This window comes from Heptranchias perlo, unplaced genomic scaffold (genome assembly GCF_035084215.1).
Source record: "Heptranchias perlo isolate sHepPer1 unplaced genomic scaffold, sHepPer1.hap1 HAP1_SCAFFOLD_44, whole genome shotgun sequence".
Taxonomy (NCBI): Eukaryota; Metazoa; Chordata; class Chondrichthyes; order Hexanchiformes; family Hexanchidae; genus Heptranchias; species Heptranchias perlo.
In genome coordinates this window covers 10,923,829-10,941,602 of record NW_027139453.1, presented here as the reverse complement: position 1 = coordinate 10,941,602, position 17,774 = coordinate 10,923,829, and the positions used below count along the sequence as shown (strand labels likewise).

The window sequence follows — 17,774 nt, the reverse complement described above, 5'->3', positions numbered from 1 at the left end:
ATTTGTTCCAGGAAGAATGTCGACCATAACAGCAAATTGTATCTTAACATCAATCGGACTGAAAGACTGGAGCAGAGCATCGATGGAAGGGAGAATGAGCGAGAATGGGGGAAGGCATTGATCTCAGGGAAAGGCACAGGCTCCATCCCGGTCTCCGTCAGTAGATATCACCCGGTGTGGGATTGAGACCCACACACAGAGCATGGGAGAGTGCAGAGGGAGTTTTACCCTGTATCTCACCTGTGTTGTAACAGCCCTGGGAGTGTTTGATGGGACAGTGTGAAGGGAGCTTAACTCTGTATCTAACCTGTGTTGTACCTGCTCTTGGATTGTTTGATGGAACAGCGTAGAGGGTGCTTTACTCTATATATAACCCCTACTTCACCTGCGCTAGGAGTGTTTGATGGGAGAGTGTAGAGGGAGCTTTACTCTGTTTCTAACCCTGTTACTGCCCTGGGAGTGTTTGACGGGACAGTGTCGAGGGAGCTTTACTCTATATCTAACCCCTACTTCACCTGCGCTGGGAGTGTTTGATGTGACAGTGATCCATTTATATCTGACCCATTTTATACCTGTCCTGGGAACAGTTTAAACGAAGGTGGTTGATATTTGCCATGCCTCATATTCCAAAGCATTAAGTTCGTGACAGTGTTTATGTTGGTGAGCGCTGTTATTACAAAAATCTTTCTGTTCACAACGGAAGGTTCTGTCTCTCACTGGTGTTCAGTTACTCGAGCAGTTCCTTCACATGTCAGTGCTCAGTGTGGCAATTGTATCATTGGGGGCATCAATCCCAGTGCCCACCATCGTGCAGACACAGAGAGAGTAGATCGTAGTCCAGACAATGAGAGATGAAAACACAGTCCAGACACTGAGAGAAAAGATCAGACCGGGCATTGAGAGAGGAGATCACAGTCCATACACTGAGAGAGGAGAATAGAGTCCAGACGCTGAGAGAGGAGATTACAGTCCAGACACTGGGAGTGGTGATCACAGTCCAGAATCTGAGAGAGATGATCACAGTCCAAATACGAAAACGATATCACAGTCTAGTCACTGAGAGAGGAGGTCACGGTCTAGACACTGAGAGAGAGGATCACAGTCCAGACACTGAGAGAGGAGATCACAGACCAGACACTGAGAGAGGAGATCACAGTCCAGACACTGAGAGAGGAGATCACAGCCCGCACACAGAGAGAGGTGATCACAGCCCAGAATCTGAGAGAGGTGATCACAGTCCAAACACTAAAAGGATATCACATTCCAGTCACTGAGCGAGGAGGTCACGGTCTAGACACTGAGAGAGAGGATCACAGTCCAGACAGTGAGAGAGGAGATCACAGCCCGGACACAGAGAGTGGTGATCACAGCCCAGAATCTGAGAGAGGTGATCACAGACCAAACACTAAAAGGATATCACATTCCAGTCACTGAGAGAGGAGGTCACGGTCTAGACACTGAGAGAGAGGATCACAGTCCAGACAGTGAGAGAGGAGATCACAGCCCGGACACAGAGAGTGGTGATCACAGCCCAGAATCTGAGAGAGGTGATCACAGTCCAAACACTAAAAGGATATCACATTCCAGTCACTGAGAGAGGAGGTCACGGTCTAGACACTGAGAGAGAGCATCACAGTCCATACACTGAAAAAGGAGATCACAGTCCAGAAACTGATAGAGGAGATCACAGACCAGGCATTGAATGAGGAGATCGCAGTCCATACACTGAGAGATGAGATCACAGTCCAGACACTGATAGAGGAAATCACAGACCAGGCATTGAATGAGGAGATCACAGTCCAGACACTGAGAGAGGACATCACAGACCAGACAGTGAGAGTGGTGATAACAGTCCAGAATCTGAGCGAGATGATCACAGTTCTAACACTAAAAGGATATCACAGTCCAGTCACTGAGAGAGGAGGTTACGGTCTAGACACTGAGAGAGAGGATCACAGTCCAGACACTGAGAGAGGAGGTTACGGTCTAGACACTGAGAAAGGAGAGCACAGTCCAGACACTGAGAGAGGTGATCACAGTCCAGACACTGAGAGTATCAGGAGCAATTTTTTTTAATAAAACAGGCACTCAAGGGTTATAATCTCTGGATTATTACCTGAGCCACGTGCAAATAGTCGTTGGGATTAGCAGATTAGAGAGGTGAACACATTGATGAAGGAGTGGTGTGGGAAGGAGAGGTTCCATTTCGTGGGACACTTGCACCTGTACTGGGACAGGAAGGAATTGTACCGTTGGGACCGGCTCCACCTGATCTCGGTGGGAACAGGGTCACAGCGCCATGGATAAATAAGGCCATAAACTAGTAAATGGGGGTAGGGCTCATTGGAAAAGTAATATAAATAAAAAATCCAGAATATAAAGGAAGAGAGTAGAGTGATAGTCAGAAATTATGCTTTAGGTACTACAGGTAAATGAAAAACTGAAAGATGTAAAGTAATTAAATCTGGAGATAGAAATAAGGAAAGTGTGAGAAATACAACATTACAATATGGGTAGGGTGTGTGGCCCAAATAAGCGTTCTTTATACAAACGCATGGAGTATAAGTAACAAATTGAATGAAATTCGGGCACAATTTCAACCGACAGGGCACGACATGTTGGCCATTACTGAGGCATGGCTGCTCAACAGTCAGGAATGGGAACTGAATATATCAGGTTATAAGGTCATAGGAATGATAGAAAAAATGGGTAAAGGGGGAGGACTATCCTAAGTGATTAAGGATGTAATTACTTCATGATAAGAGAGGACATAACGAGAGGGAGGCAGGCAGTGGAAACTTTATGGGTAGAATTAGGAAATAGAAAAGGATTTAAGACCAAAGTGGGGGTTGTGTATCGACCCCCTTGTAGTAGCTGTGAAGCGGCACAATGTATAAATGCGGAGAATAGACACGCATGTAGCAAATGCAGTGTGGTTTTAATGGGGATAGATTTTAACCTTCATATGGAATGGGATGAACAGACGAGCTCATATCAGAAAGGTAACGAATTTCTTGAGTAGGTTCAGGAAAGCTTTCTGCAACAATATGTCCTGGGACCAACAAGGGTGCAGGCTTTACTCGAATTAATAATGAGTAATGAGGCAGATTTAATTAACAGCCTAACGGTGCATGAACATTTATCTAAATTGGAAAACTGCACATGTCACTCCACTATTTAAGAAAGGTGCCAGTAGCAAACCAGGGAATTATAGACCAGTTCGCCAAACATCCGTTTTCGAGAAATTACTCGAGTCTCTCATTAAGGATAGTGACTGAACACCTTGAACATTTTCAGCTGATCAGTAAGAGCCAGCATGGATTTTGTTTTGAAGAGGTGACTAAAGTAGTGGACAGCGGAATGTCTATAGATGTTGTTCATATGGACTTCCAAAAGGCATTCGATAAAGTCCCTCAGAAGAGACTGTTAGCTAAAGTTGAAGCTGATGGAATTGAGGGGAAATGATTGACCTGGTTAGGAAATTGGCAGAGCGGCAGGAGACATTGGGCCAGAAATCGCTGCGAGCGGCGAGGCAACACTCACTGCAGCTCTTGCGAATTAAATTAACAAAAATACTGACTGTAGGCTCTGTGGCGATGAATTCCTTGATTTCGAACTTCACAAAAATTTTGCATCATCAACCCAGCCTCTGAGCAGCGTGATTTGCTGCGCAGCTGGAAATATGTGTGAGGAGAAGACACGCCCACAAAATTCGTGAGGACGAGAAGTCCCGCCCACAGAATCAGGCTGCATTGCTCAAACAATCAAGCAGAATTCATTCCTTTCAAGTTGGCATTCTGTATGGCATTGTAAATTTAAAAAATCAAAAACCAATGAAATAATTGAATTAAGTTAAAGAGACAGAAGGGAAAAGTTTAAAAAATAATATTGTAATTTTAATTCTTCTTCAATAACCAAAAACTAATAAAATAAGTAGTGATATGAGAGCCCTCGTTTTTAAAAGATAATCTTTACTTGTTTGGCAGTCATTAAAACTTACCGAGCTGTTAAAACTCTGTTTGTCTTTATTTACTAGAATGCTACCTGGACATCAAGGGTTAAATTTTGAAGAGAGATTACACAAACTAGGGATGCATTCTCTGGAATTTAGAAGATTAAGGGGTGATTTGTTTTAATTTTTCAAGATATTAAGGGGAACTGATAGGGTAGATAGAGAGAAACTATATCCGCTGGTTGGGGAATCGAGGACCAGGAGACATCGCCTAAAAATTAGAGCCAGAACTTCGAGGAGTGAAGTTATGAAACATTTCTACCCGCAAAGGCATTCGACAAGGTGCCACATAAAAGATTATTACTTAAGATAAAAAATCACGGGATTGGGGGTAATATTCTGGCATGGGTGGAGGATTGGTTATCGAACAGGAAGCAGAGAGTTGGGATAAATGGTTCATTTTCGGACTGGCAACCAGTAACCAGTGGTGTTCCACAGGGGTCGGTGCTGGGTCCCCAACTGTTTACAATCTATATTAACGATTTGGAGGAGGGGACCGAGTGCAACATATCAAAATTTGCAGATGATACAAAGATGGGAGGGAAAGTAGAGAGTGAGGAGGACATAAAAAACCTGCAAGGGGATATAGACAGGCTGGTTGAGTGGGCGGAGATTTGGCAGATGCAATATAATATTGGAAAATGTGAGGTTATGCACTTTGGCAGGAAAAATCAGAGAGCAAGTTATTTTCTTAATGGCGAGAGACTGGAAAGTACTGCAGTACAAAGGGATCTGGGGGTCCTAGTGCAAGAAAATCAAAAAGTTGGTATGCAGGTGCAGCAGGTGATCAAGAAAGCCAACGGAATGTTGGCTTTTATTGCTAGGGGGATAGAATATAAAAACAAGGAGGTATTGCTGCAGTTATATAAGGTATTGGTGAGACCGCACCTGGAATACTGCATACAGTTTTGGTCTCCATACTTAAGAAAAGACATACTTGCTCTCGAGGCAGTACAAAGAAGGTTCACTCGGTTAATCCCGGGGATGAGGGGGCGGACATATGAGGAGAGGTTGAGTAGATTGGGACTCTACTCATTGGAGTTCAGAAGAATGAGAGGCGATCTTATTGAAACATATAAGATTGTGAAGGGTCTTGATCGGGTGGATGCAGTAAGGATGTTCCCAAAGATGGGTGAAACTAGAACTAGGGGGCATAATCTTAGAATAAGGGGCTGCTCTTTCAAAACTGAGATGAGGAGCAACTTCTTCACTCAGAGGGTGGTAGGTCTGTGGAATTTGCTGCCCCAGGAAGCTGTGGAAGCTACATCATTAGATAAATTTAAAACAGAAATAGACAGTTTCCTAGAAGTAAAGGGAATTAGGGGTTATGGGGAGCGGGCAGGAAATTGGACATGAAGCTGAGTTCGGATCGGTCAATGCCCTGTGGGTGGCGGAGAGGGCCCAGGGGCTATGTGGCCGGGTCCTGCTCCGACTTCTTGTGCTCTTTAGATTTGTGGTTGGGATCAGATCAGCCATGATCTTATTGAATTGCGGAGCAGGCTCGAGGGGCCGATTGGCCTACTCCTGCTCCAATTTCTTATGTTCTTATGTTCTTAAAGGGTGGTAGATGTTTGAACTCTCTTCTGCAAACGGAAGTTGATGTTAGCTCAGTTGTTAATTTTATAGATAGATTTTTGTTAACCATGTGTTCAGGGACTATGGGATTAAGGCGGGTAAATGAAGTTCGGTCAGAGATCCGCCATGATCCCATTGAATGGCGTAACAGTCTAAAAGGGCGAAATGGCCAACTCAATACCACCTAAACACCTCGCATATCCCTCAAACCAGAGCTACACAACTTCTCCCCATAACACTCAACCCTACCTACTCACATTCTCATAAGACCCCTCAATCCCAACCAACACACATTCCCACCATATCCCTCAAACCCAAACTAACCAGCTTCTCCTCATATACCTCACTCACACCTACCTATCTTCTCCCAATATTACTCAATCCACACCTACCATCTTCAGACCAGATTCATCCGACACTCCTATCCACATCCCCAAAGACCACAATCCTCACCCACCCAACCTCTCGCCATATCCCTCAATCGCACCTACCCACCTACACACCTTCTCTCCACATGCCTCAACCCCACCTACCCACCTTCTCACAATATCCCACAATCCCCACCACCCACCATCCCATCATTTCACTAAATCCCTACTTAAGCACCTTCTACACATATCCATCAACCCCACCTACTCACATTCTCATCTCATCCGTCAATCCACACCGACCCACCTTCCCCACTTATCCCTCAATCCCCAACTACCGACCTTCACAACAATTCCTTCAATCCCCACCAACCCTTATTAGCTCCTTATACCTCAATCCCACTAATCAACTTCTCACCATATCCCTCAATCCACAACCACCCAACTTCTCACCATATCCCTCAATCGGGACGACACACCTACCCATATCCCTCAATTCACAGCTACACACCTTCTCCCAATAACACTCAACCCCACCTACCCACATTCTCAAAACATCTCTCAATCACCACCGAAACTTCTGTGCACCATAACGCTCAATCCCCACCTAACCGCCTTCTCAATAATGTCCCTCACTCATGCTTACCCATCTTCTCCAAATATTCCTCAATCTGCACATATCCATCGACTCACCAAATGACTAAACTCACCTACGCACCTTTTCAACAAATCTCTAAACCCCACCTTCCAAGCTTCGACCCATATCCCTCCTAACCACCTTCACGCCATATAATTCAATCCCCAACTACTCACGTTGTCCCAATCCCTCAAAACCATCTACCCAACTTCTCATCATGTCAGTCAATCCCAACTAACCACATCACAATATACCTCAATCAACACCTCCGCACCTTCGCCTCATATCTCTCAATCCCACCTCCGCAACTTCTCAGCATTGCCCACAATCCCCAGGTAACTACCTGCCCTCAGTATCCCACAAACTCATCGACGCACCATCTCCACAGATCACTCAAACACACCAAACCGCCTTCTCACTATATCCATTATTACCACTTACCCACCCTCTCACCATATCCGTCAACACCACCTACCCACATTATCCTCATAGCCCTCAATCCCGACCTGTACAACTTCTCCCCGTATCACACAACCCCAACTACCAACATTAAAAAATAACCTCTATCCACAACTACCTACCACATCCCTCAATCACCTGTACACATCTTTCCGCCATATCCCTCAATCCCCACTTAATCATGGGTGACTTTCATCTGCATATATACTGGCCAAACCAAATTAGCAATAATACTGTGGAGCATTATTTCCTGGAGTGTGCACGAGATGGTTTTTGAAACCAATATGTTGAGAAGCCAATTCGGGAACAGGCTATTCTAGATTGGGTATGGTGCATTGAGAAGGGGTTAATTAATTAAATTGTTGTGCGGGGTCCTTTAGAGGAGAGTGACCGTAACATGATACAATTCTTCATTAAGATCGAAAGTGAAGGAGTGCAATCCGAAACTAGGGTACTAAATCGAAGGTATGAGGAGTGGGTTGGCTATGATAGATTTGAGACCTTCATTAAAAGGCATGACGGTGAATAGGCAATGTCTAACATTTGAGGAACGAATGCATGAATTGCAACAGTTATATGTTCCATTCTGGCACAAAAAGACAAAAGGACAAGAGGCCCAACCATGGCTAACAGAAGAAGTTAAGGCTAGGATGCGATGCAAAGTGGAATCATAACATTTTGCCAGAAAATGCAGCAAGCCAGAGGATTGGGAACAGTTCAGAACGGAGCAAAAAAGGGTCAAGAGATTGATTAAGAGGGAAAATAGAGAATGAGAGTGAACTTGCAAGGAACATAAAAGCGGACTGTTAAATCTTTGACAAACGGGAATATTGTATTGAGATAGACGGTCAGCCATGATCATATTGAATGGTGGAGCAGGCTCGAAGGGCCGAATGGCCGACTCCTGCTCATCTTTTCCATGTTTCTATGACTCGGTGGACTAGATTTCCACCTTCAGCAGGTGGTGTCAGATCGACCGTCCATTACACACCCTGTCACTTTTTCACTTCCATTTACTTCTATACCATTAAAAGTAATTGACAGAATATTATGGGCTGATTGCATGCAATTTCCTAAAGTGCTCTGCCGGGGAGTGACGCTCCACCGCAAGTTCCACTGCCCGGATTGTGAGTCCGCTGAAGGTCGAATTAACCCCCGGTGATGAATGGTGGAGAACAAAACCAGGCACGGCCTCGGTTTCGCGCTCTCCACTATTTGTTTGATTAGTTTCCGTGTTCGGTCTTAGACATTTTAACCATTTTAATATTTTTGTTCTTGAAATGTCTCTTATTTACTCCGCAGAAATTTTTGTCATTTCTCAATTCCTCAATATCCTGCAATAGATTCCAGGTCAGTCAACGCATGAAATTTCCTCTAACTCCTGTTTGTCGCCTCCGTTCTGTCCTTTTCCCAGTTCCACTAAAACTGTTTCACTTTGTTTTCAGTCCACACTAGAGTTATACCTGAATCGTCACCCTGTCCTTTGTCCAGATACTGACCGATCCGCTGGGTATTTTCACCTCTTCCTTTCATTGTTTCAGATTCACAATAATTGCAGTTTGACCCATTTTTTTCCAGTTTGGTCTGTTTCTCTTCTGTTACCTTCTCTGATTCTAAGATCTGATTTCTTGTTGGTTTTGTGATGTTTAAATAATCCAAACTCATCCTGTTCCCCTCCCACTTACCCGATGTTCTTGTCCACTGAAATGCCTCTCGTATGTTGTCAACGAACTGATCCGTCCACCCCTTCTTCAACTGCCGGTTCTAGTCTGTCCCGGTAGAATTTCGTCAACTGGATCAGTTGGTAACCGTCAGACTTTGTCCAGAACTCAGTGATCGCAGTGTTCGGTCTGTGAACAACAATGGAGAAAAATACACATTATCGACATTCCATCCGGGTGGCTATATTTGCTCTTACACCAAACGGCTGACGCCTCCTGTGAGCCACGTTATCAAATTCCTTCTGAAAACCCATATATGCCGCATGTGTTACAATACATTGACCTATATAGTCACGTCTCAACAAGGCTGTCTCAAATTTGTCAAATACAATGTCAAATGTCTACAGTTAATCCGTTCTCACCTTCGACGAATTTGAAATGCTCACCAATTACGTGTCTGTTTAAAAGGGATGTGCTTTCTGTCCCTGATCATTCTGTGTCTGTTTAAAAGGGCTGTGCTGTCAGTCCCGGATCATTCTGTGCCTGTTTGAAATGGGTGTGCTGTCAGTCCCGGATCATTCTGTGCCTGATTAAAATGGGTGTGCTGTCAGTCCCAGATCAGAGAATCAAGTTGCTGTGCAGAGCCTGAACCCATAGACGGCTCGATCACACTGGAGATCACAGCCAACTGAGATAAACTGGGGCATAAAAAGCTTTCAATTAATGAAAAAAGTACTTCAAACAGGAAGTATTGACCCAATACAGAAATACGGAGATCAGAGGAGCCCGTAGCGAAGGCAAAGCAGTTATGAAGGGAGATTTTACTTTTCACATCGACTGGGACACGTTGGCAATACATTTCTAGAATGCATCTTGGACAGTTCTCTGAAACAATATCATGGAACTGAGAGGTTACACATGTCAGGAAGGAGAGAACAAGCTGGGGCTCTTTTCTCTCAAAAAGAGAAGACTGAGGAGTGACGTGACAGAGGTTTTTAAGATTAATGGTGTGTTTGTTAGGGTCGATCTGGAGAAGATGTTTCCACTTGAAGGGGAGACCAGAACCAAGGGTCATTATTATAAGATAGTCACTGATTAATCGAATTGAATCGAAAAATGAATTCAGTGAAAACGTCTTTACCCAGAGACTGGTGAGAATGTGAAACTCGCTACCACAAAGGGTAGTTGAGAAGAATCGCACAGATGCATTTAAGGGGAATATGGATAAACACATGAGAGAGAAAGAACATATGAACATAAAAAATGGGAGCAGGAGTAGGCCATCCGGTCCCTCGATCCTGGTCCACCATTCAATCAGATCATGCTTGATCTTCTACCTCAACTCCACTTTCCCGCCCGACCCACAAATCGCTTGATTCACCGAGAGCCCAAAATTCTATCAATTCCAGCCTTGAATATACTCAACGACTGAGCATCCCCAGACCTCTGGGTGGAGAATTCCAAAGATTCACATCCCTCTGAGTGAATAAATTCCTCCTCATCTCAGTCTTACATGGCCCACCCCTTATCTGAAGACAATTTCTTCTTTTTCTAGACTCGACAGCCAGGGGAACAATCTCTCCGGATCTATCCTGTCAAGCCCCCTCAGAATCTTATATTCTATTTTATATGTTTCAAAGAGATGTCAGAGGAATAGATGGACATGTTGATGGTGTTAGATGAAGATGGATAGGCGTGGGGTGTTTTATAGAATAAACACCGGCATGGACCTTGTGGGGTGAATGGTCTGTTTCTGAGCTGTGCAGTCCACATAATTCTGGAACCTTAGCCTATATTCGGCCCGTCATGCCCGCGCTAGCTTTTTGAAAGAACTGCCCAATTTAGTCCTACACCCCAGCGATTTCCCCATCACCCTGCAAATTATTCCTCTTCAATGACATGTCCAATTGCCTTTTGAAAGTGCCTATGGAATGTGGTTTCACCGTTCTTTTAGGTATTGCACTCCATCTCATAACAAACCTCGGTGAAAAAATGTTTCTTCATTTCCCATTGAGATGTATTGCCAATTATTTTTTATCTCACAGAGGAGCGGTGGGGAGAGAGAGAGAGAGAGAGAGAGAGAGTAGAGGGCGTGAGAAAGACAGAGTAGAAGGAGATAGAGAGGGTACAGACAGAGAGTAGGAGAAAGAGGAGAGTAAGGTGAGGAAGAGAGATAGAGAGAGGTTGGAAGGAGACAGAAAGAGTACAGAGAGATCACGAGAGACAGATATAGAGAGAGAGAGTAGGGTGAGAAAGAGAGAAACAGAGAGAATAGAAGAAGACAGAGAGGGTAGAAGGGTAGATAAGAAGAGAGGATGAGACAGAGACAAGCGGAAGATAAGGAGAACACAAAATGAGAAAGAGAGTCAAAGGGGACGACAGTGAAAGACCACGGAGAGAGTGACAGAGAACGACAGAGGGACAGAGAGAGGGAGAGAAACAGACAGAAAGAGAAACAGGGAGAGACGGACGGAGAGAGGGAGAGACAGGGACAGAGCGAGTGATAGAGATTGGTCAGAGAGAGAGGGAGTCGAGTGTGAGAGCGAGAGAGAGAGAGAGACAACAAGGATCACAGCATCACAGGGCGTTGGAATCACTGAGAATGGGGGAAGGCAGTGATCTCTGGAGAAGGCCCAGGCTTCATCCCAGTCTCTGATGGCAGATCTCACCCGGTGTGCGACTGACACCCACACAGAGAGAATGGGAGAGAGAAGAGGGAGCTTTACTCTGTATCTAAACTCTGTTGTTCCTGCCCTGAGAGTGTTTGATGGGATAGTGTAGAGGGAGCTTAACTTTCCATCTCACGCGTGCGGTACCTGTCTTGGGAGGGTTTAACGGGACACTCTGGAGGGGCTTTCACTCCATATCTAATCCGTGCTGTACCTGTCCTGCGAGTTTTTGATGGTACAGTGTCTTGGGGCCTTTACTCTGTATCTAACCGGTGCTGCACCTGCACTGGGAGTTCTTGACGGGACACTCTGGAAGGGTTTTCACTCCGTATCTAATCCGTGCTGTACCTATCCTGGGTGTGTTTAATGGGACAGTGTCGAGGGGGGGGCGTTTCTCTGTATCTAACCTGTGCTGTACCTGCCCTGGGGGTGTATGATGGGAGAGTGTAGAGGGGATTATACTCTGTATCTAACTCGTGCTGTACCTGCCCTGGGAGCGTTTGATGGGACAGTGTGGTGGGGGATTTACTCTGTATCTAACCTGTGCTGTGCCTGCCAGGGTAGTGGTTGATTGGACAGTGTCGAGGGGGCTGCACTCGTTATCTAACCCGTGCTCTTTCTAACGTGTGAACAGTTCAGACTGAAGTGGTTGATATTCCTCATGCCTCACATTCCGAAGCATTAAACACTGTGACAGTGTTTTATTTTGCTCCGCCCTGTTATTATAAAACTCTCTCTGTTCACCTCAGAAGGTTCTGCCTCTCGCATGGATCCGTGTTCCACCGGGAGATGCCCCACGGGTCAGTGCTGAGTGTGGTTATTGTACCATGGGGTCTATCACTGCCAGTCAACATCATGTGCTCGCGAAAAAGGCCCAACCCACCGACTGCATCCCTCTCCCTGGCGAACGTCTGGTGCAGAAACAGACCATTCACAACCCTCGACGTCTGATTTGAACCTGAGCTGAAACTCGGACCACATATTCTTTCCATCACCAAGTCCGCCTACTTCCATCTATGTATCTCGACCGTCTCCGCTCCCGCCTCTTCTCACCTATTGCTGACACCCTTGTCCGTGCCTTTGTTAACTCGAGACTGGACTATTCCTATGCTCTTCTGGCCAAACTCCCATCTTCCACCCTTCATTAACTTCAGCTCATCCAAAAATCAGCTGCCCGTAACCTAATTCGCAAAAATTCCTGTTCAATCATCACCCCCTGTGTTCGCATTGGCTCCCGGTCCGGCAAAGCCTCGATTTTAAAATTCTCATCGTTGTGTTCAAATCCTTCCACGGCCATCTCTGTAACCTCCCCCAAGACTACAACCCCATCCTCCCCCACTGAGGTATCTACGTTCCTCCCATTCTGGCCTCTCGCGCATGCCCGAATTCCTGCAGTGCACCATTGGTGGCCGTGCCTTCAGCTGAATGGTCCCTAAACTCTGGAATTTCCTGCCTCTGATTCACTCTCCTCCTTTATGACGCTACTTAAAATGCACCTTCTCACGATATCCCTCAATCCACAACTGCCCACCTTCTCCCCATATCACTAAGCCCCACCTACCCGCCCCCCCCCCCCCATATCCCTTAATCCCCAACTGCAAGCCTTCTCTCCCAATCGCTGATCCCGACCTACCACCGTCTCAACATATCCTTCAATCCCTACCGACCCAGCTTCCCACCTTCCAACCATATCCCTCAATCCCCAACTAGCAAACCTTCTCCCCACATCCCTAATTCCAACCTACCCACTTTCGACACATATTCCTTAATCTCACCAATCCATCTTCTCCCCGTATTGCTCACTCTCACCTACCAACCTTCTCCTCTTATCCATCATTCCCAACTACCCACCTTCTCAAGAGTTCAGAATATACTCCTTTCATTAAGGTGAGTTTGGAGATTGAGAATCACTCCTAGGAGTATTCCAGTTTCTGAAGGGGTATAAAGAGCTATTTTGTTCCTGATACTCAAACTTCCCTTCAAACTCTGAATCAACTCCCACACTAACCTGGTTGACTTAACTGCCCTCTGAAATATGGCCTTGGTATCAGACAGGCGCACCGAGCCCAGACGGACCTGCAAAGTCCTTCTCACTAACGACTGTGAACTTGTGCCAAAGTTGGGAGATCTGTCCCACAGACTCGTCAAGCAATAACCTGACATCGTCATTATGAGCCGGGGCTCAGGAGGTAGCGTCTGTCCTCAGAGTCAGAAGGTCGTTCTCTCGGACCCCACACACACCAGAGACTTGAGCATCTTAATCCAGGCCGACAATTTCCTGTGCCAGTACTGTGGGAGCGCTGCACGCTCAGAGGGTCAGTACTGAGTTAATGCTGCATTGTCAGAGGAGCAGTACTGAGGAAGCGCCGCACGGTCGGAGGGTCAGTATTGAGGGAGTGTTGCACTTTCGGAGGGTCAGTACTGAGAGAGCGCTGCACTGTCGGAGGCTCAGTACTGAGGGAGTGCTGCACTGTCGGATGGTCAGTACTGAGGGAGTGCTGCACTGTCGGAAGGTCACTACTGAGAGAGCGCTGCAGTTTTGGAAGGTCAGTACTGAGGGAGGGCTGAACTGTGTGAAGTGTCGTCATTTGGATGAGATGTTAAACCGAGTGTGCTCATCTCGGTCTGAAATGGCCGACCCCTTATCTGGGGAATGGTGAATGACTATTCCCCATTGTTCCAGATTCGCCAGTCAGTGCATCTATCCTGTCAAGTCCATCAATCCTGTCAAGTCCCCTCAGAATACTATATGTTTCTATGAGATGAGAAAGGAATAGGATATGTTGATGGGGTTAGATGAAGAAGGGTGGTGGGAGGCTCGTGTGGAACATAAACCCCGGCATGTATCTATTGTGCCGAATGGCCTGTTTCTCAGCTGTACAGTTCAAGTATTTCTGGAATCTTAGCATACATTGGGCCCATCATGACTGTGCTGGTTCTTTGAAAGAACTCCCCAATTTAGTCCTGCACCCCAGATTTTGCCCCATAACCCTGCAAATTAGTCCTCTTCAATGATATGCCCACTTGCCTTTTGAAAGTGCCTGTGGAATGTGGTTCCACCGCTCTTTCAGGAAATGCATTCCAAATCATAACACACGTCAGTGAAAAAATGTGTTCAAATTTCCCCGAGGTCTTTTGACAATTATTTTATTATCACAGAGAGGAGAAATATAGAGTGAGACAACATTGGGCTGAAGAAAGAGAGAGAGTGTAGACAGAGACAGAACGAGTATAGTGAGAGAGAGAGCAGGAGAGAGAGAGAGACATAGAGAGAATTCGGTGAGAAAGAGAGAGAGAGAGTAGAGAGGCAGAGGCAGAGGACAGGATGAGACAGGGTAAGAGAGAGAGAAGGTGAGCACAAAAGAGAAACAGAGACAGAGGGGAAGACAGAGAAAGATAAGGGTGATAAGGAGAGGGAACGACACAGGGCCAGACAGAGAAAATAAAAGTCAGGGAGACATGAAATTCACAGGGGAGACAAACAGAGAGAGTGACATTTAGCTCAGGTGGTTCGAGCGTGATATTAATGCCACAAAGGGCGCAGGTTTCATCCCTGCAAGGACCACGAACGTTCTTTTTATTGAGGGCGCAGTTTCCTCTCTTTATTTTAGACTGTGAGCGAATTATAAATGCAAAGTTTGGAAGGAAATTCACTCAGAACAGACCATCGGAGAAGCATTTTCATGTTGGTGCTGTCAGTCCCGGATCATTCTGTGTCTGTTTAAAAGCGGTGTGCTGTCAGTCCCGGATCATTCTGTGTCTGTTTAAAAGGGGTGTGCTGTAAGTCCTGGATCATTCCGTGCCTGTTTAAAAGGGGTGTGCTGTCAATCCAGGATCATCCTGTGCCTGTTTTAAAGGGGTGTGCTGTCAGTCCCGGATCATTCTGCGTCTGTTTATAAGTGGTGTGCTGCCAGTCCAGGATTATCCTGTGTCTGTTTTAAAGGGGTGTGCTGTCAGTCCAGGATCATCCTGTGTCTGTTTTAAAGGGGTGTGCTGTCAGTCCTGGATCACAGACTCAAGTTGCTGTTCTGAGCCTGAAACCGTAGACGGCTCGATCACACTGGGGATCACAACCCACTGAGGGGAACTGGGGCATGAAAAGCTTTCAATTAATGAAACAAATACTTCAAACAGGAAGAATTGAGACCCCATAGAAATACGGAGATCAGAGGAGCCTGTCGCTAAGGCAAAGCAGTTATGAACGGAGATTTCAATTTTCCCATTGTCTGCGTTATAGTGCATTTCGGACAGTTTACTGAAACAATATCACAGAACGGGGAGGATATAACTATCACGAAACGGAGAACAAGCTTGAAAAGAAAAGACTGAGGAGTGACCTGATAGAAGTCTTTAAGTTGAATGACAGGTTTCATAGGGTAGACGGAGAGAAGATGATTTCACCCGCGAGTGAGAGCAGACCTCGGGGTTATAAATCGAAGCTGGTCACTGATAAATCCAATATTAATTCAGGAGAAACTCCTTTATCCAGGGAGTGGTTAGTGTGAGCAACTCGCTACCACAAGTGAGTTGAGGCGACGAGCAAAGATGCTGTTAAGATTAAGCTAGACAAACACACGAAGGAAAAGGGAATAGAAGGATATGTTGATTGGGTTCGATGAACAAGCGTGAAAGGAGGATCATCTGCAGCATAAGCAAAGGCATGGACTCTTCGGGACGAATGGCTTGTTTCTGTGCTGTACAGTGTATGCAGGGGGTAAGAGAAAGAGAGAGAGTAAAGGGAGAAAGAGAGAGTAGAGGGAGAGAGAGAGAACACGAGAGAGACAGGCAGAGACAGACAGAGAAAGAGATAGAGTTAGAGGAACAGTATATCGAGAAAGAGAGGAGCGATAAGTAAATAGAGACAGAAGAAGATGTTTTGGAAATGCCTGTGAGCTGTTGGCAGCTGAACAATAGCCACTTGTTGCTGCTTCAATGGATTTGAGACGGAAAGTGGAGAAAGAGAGACAGATTAGAGGGAGAGAGACCGGGAGACAGAAAAAGAGAGAGGGAGAATGACGACTTTGAGAGTGGCAGAGAGACAGGCAGATTGTAAGGGTAAGCATAATCGAGACAGATAAATTGTACGCGTGAGGGAGAGGAAAGGTTCAGACAGGGGGAGAAACAGACAGACAGAGAGAGAGAAACAGGGGAGGCAGAGAAACAAGATCGACATAGAGTGAGAGACGGGGATGGATCAGAGAGTGTAGATTGAGGGAGACAGAGAGAGAGAGAGCGATGAGAGACAGAGATAGAAGTGTAGGTGCAGATATACTCGGACAGAAAGGGAGAGATAAAGGGAGTGGTGGGTAAGTGACCGGAAAAGAGAGAGAACCAGAGGGAAAGAGTCAGAGGGAGAGAGAAAGGGACAGAGTTAGAGAGTATAGGGAGAGAGACAGAGGGAGGGACAGATAGAGAGAGGATGAGACGGGGATGGTCAGAGGGCGAGAGATCGGGAGAAAGAGAGACAGAGAGATGGGGCTAGGTCAGAGTTTGTAGTCGCACAGAGTGCAGTCGCACAGAGTAAAGTGGCAGAGGCAAAGAGGAAGAGTAAAGGGGAAGCTTGAAATTGAAGGTGAGATATAGAGAAAGGGAGAGAGTTCGTGATTGAGAGAGGTGGAGAGTAGACGTGGAGAGGGAGAGAGTTGGAGAGTAGGGGGAGAGAGTGAGGGGAAAGAGTGAAGAACGAATGATGGAGACACAGTGGAGACGCAGAGAGACACCGAGAGGGATTATGAGGATGTGGGGGGTGGGGGATTGACAGAGAGAGAGGCGGACAGACTGTGAGAGTCTGAATAATACAGAGAGAGAAAGATGGTGGTGGTGAGGGAGAAAGAAAGAGACAGACAGATAAAGAAAGAGAGAGAAACAGGGGAGACAGAGAAGCGGAAGACAAAGAGTAATAGATGGGGATGAGACAAGGAGCGTAGAGAGAGGCAGAGAGAGAGAGAGAGAGGAAGTGGGAGAGACATGGAGTCGAGCGTGAGAGCGTGCAGAGAGTGAGGAGAGTGTGACAGACAGAGAAAGAGAGGCCGAGAGAGAGAGGGGGAGAGAGAGAGGGTCTGGAGAGCGAGTAGATGGAGAGCACGAGTAGAGAGCGAGAAGAGTGAGACACAGAGATGGAGAGAGGGGTAGAGGGAGGGGGACAGGGAAAGTGGGAGGGACTCCCAACTACCGATCTGCTCCTCATATCACTCAACACAACCACCCAAACCTTCTCACAATATCCCTCAACTAAACTTACCACCTTCTCACCATATCCATCAACCCCACCGACCGAATTACTCCCCATATCACTCAACCCCACCTACACACATTCACACAATATCCATCAATCCCCACTTAAACACATTCTCCACATATACCTCACAAACGGCTAACCAACTTCTCCTCCAT

General features: G+C 46.1%; 1 long non-coding RNA gene across 10 annotated transcripts in view; it reads right to left on the bottom strand.

Moving 5' to 3' along the window:
- The window catches only part of LOC137312940 (uncharacterized), a 117,359-nt gene that overhangs the window by 12,328 nt on the left and 87,257 nt on the right, over positions 1-17,774 (bottom strand). For all 10 annotated transcript variants that reach the window (XR_010960949.1, XR_010960947.1, XR_010960942.1 and 7 more), the window contains one exon: positions 8,737-8,901. This is a non-coding gene — a long non-coding RNA (uncharacterized lncRNA). The remainder of the gene's footprint in view (positions 1-8,736; positions 8,902-17,774) is intronic.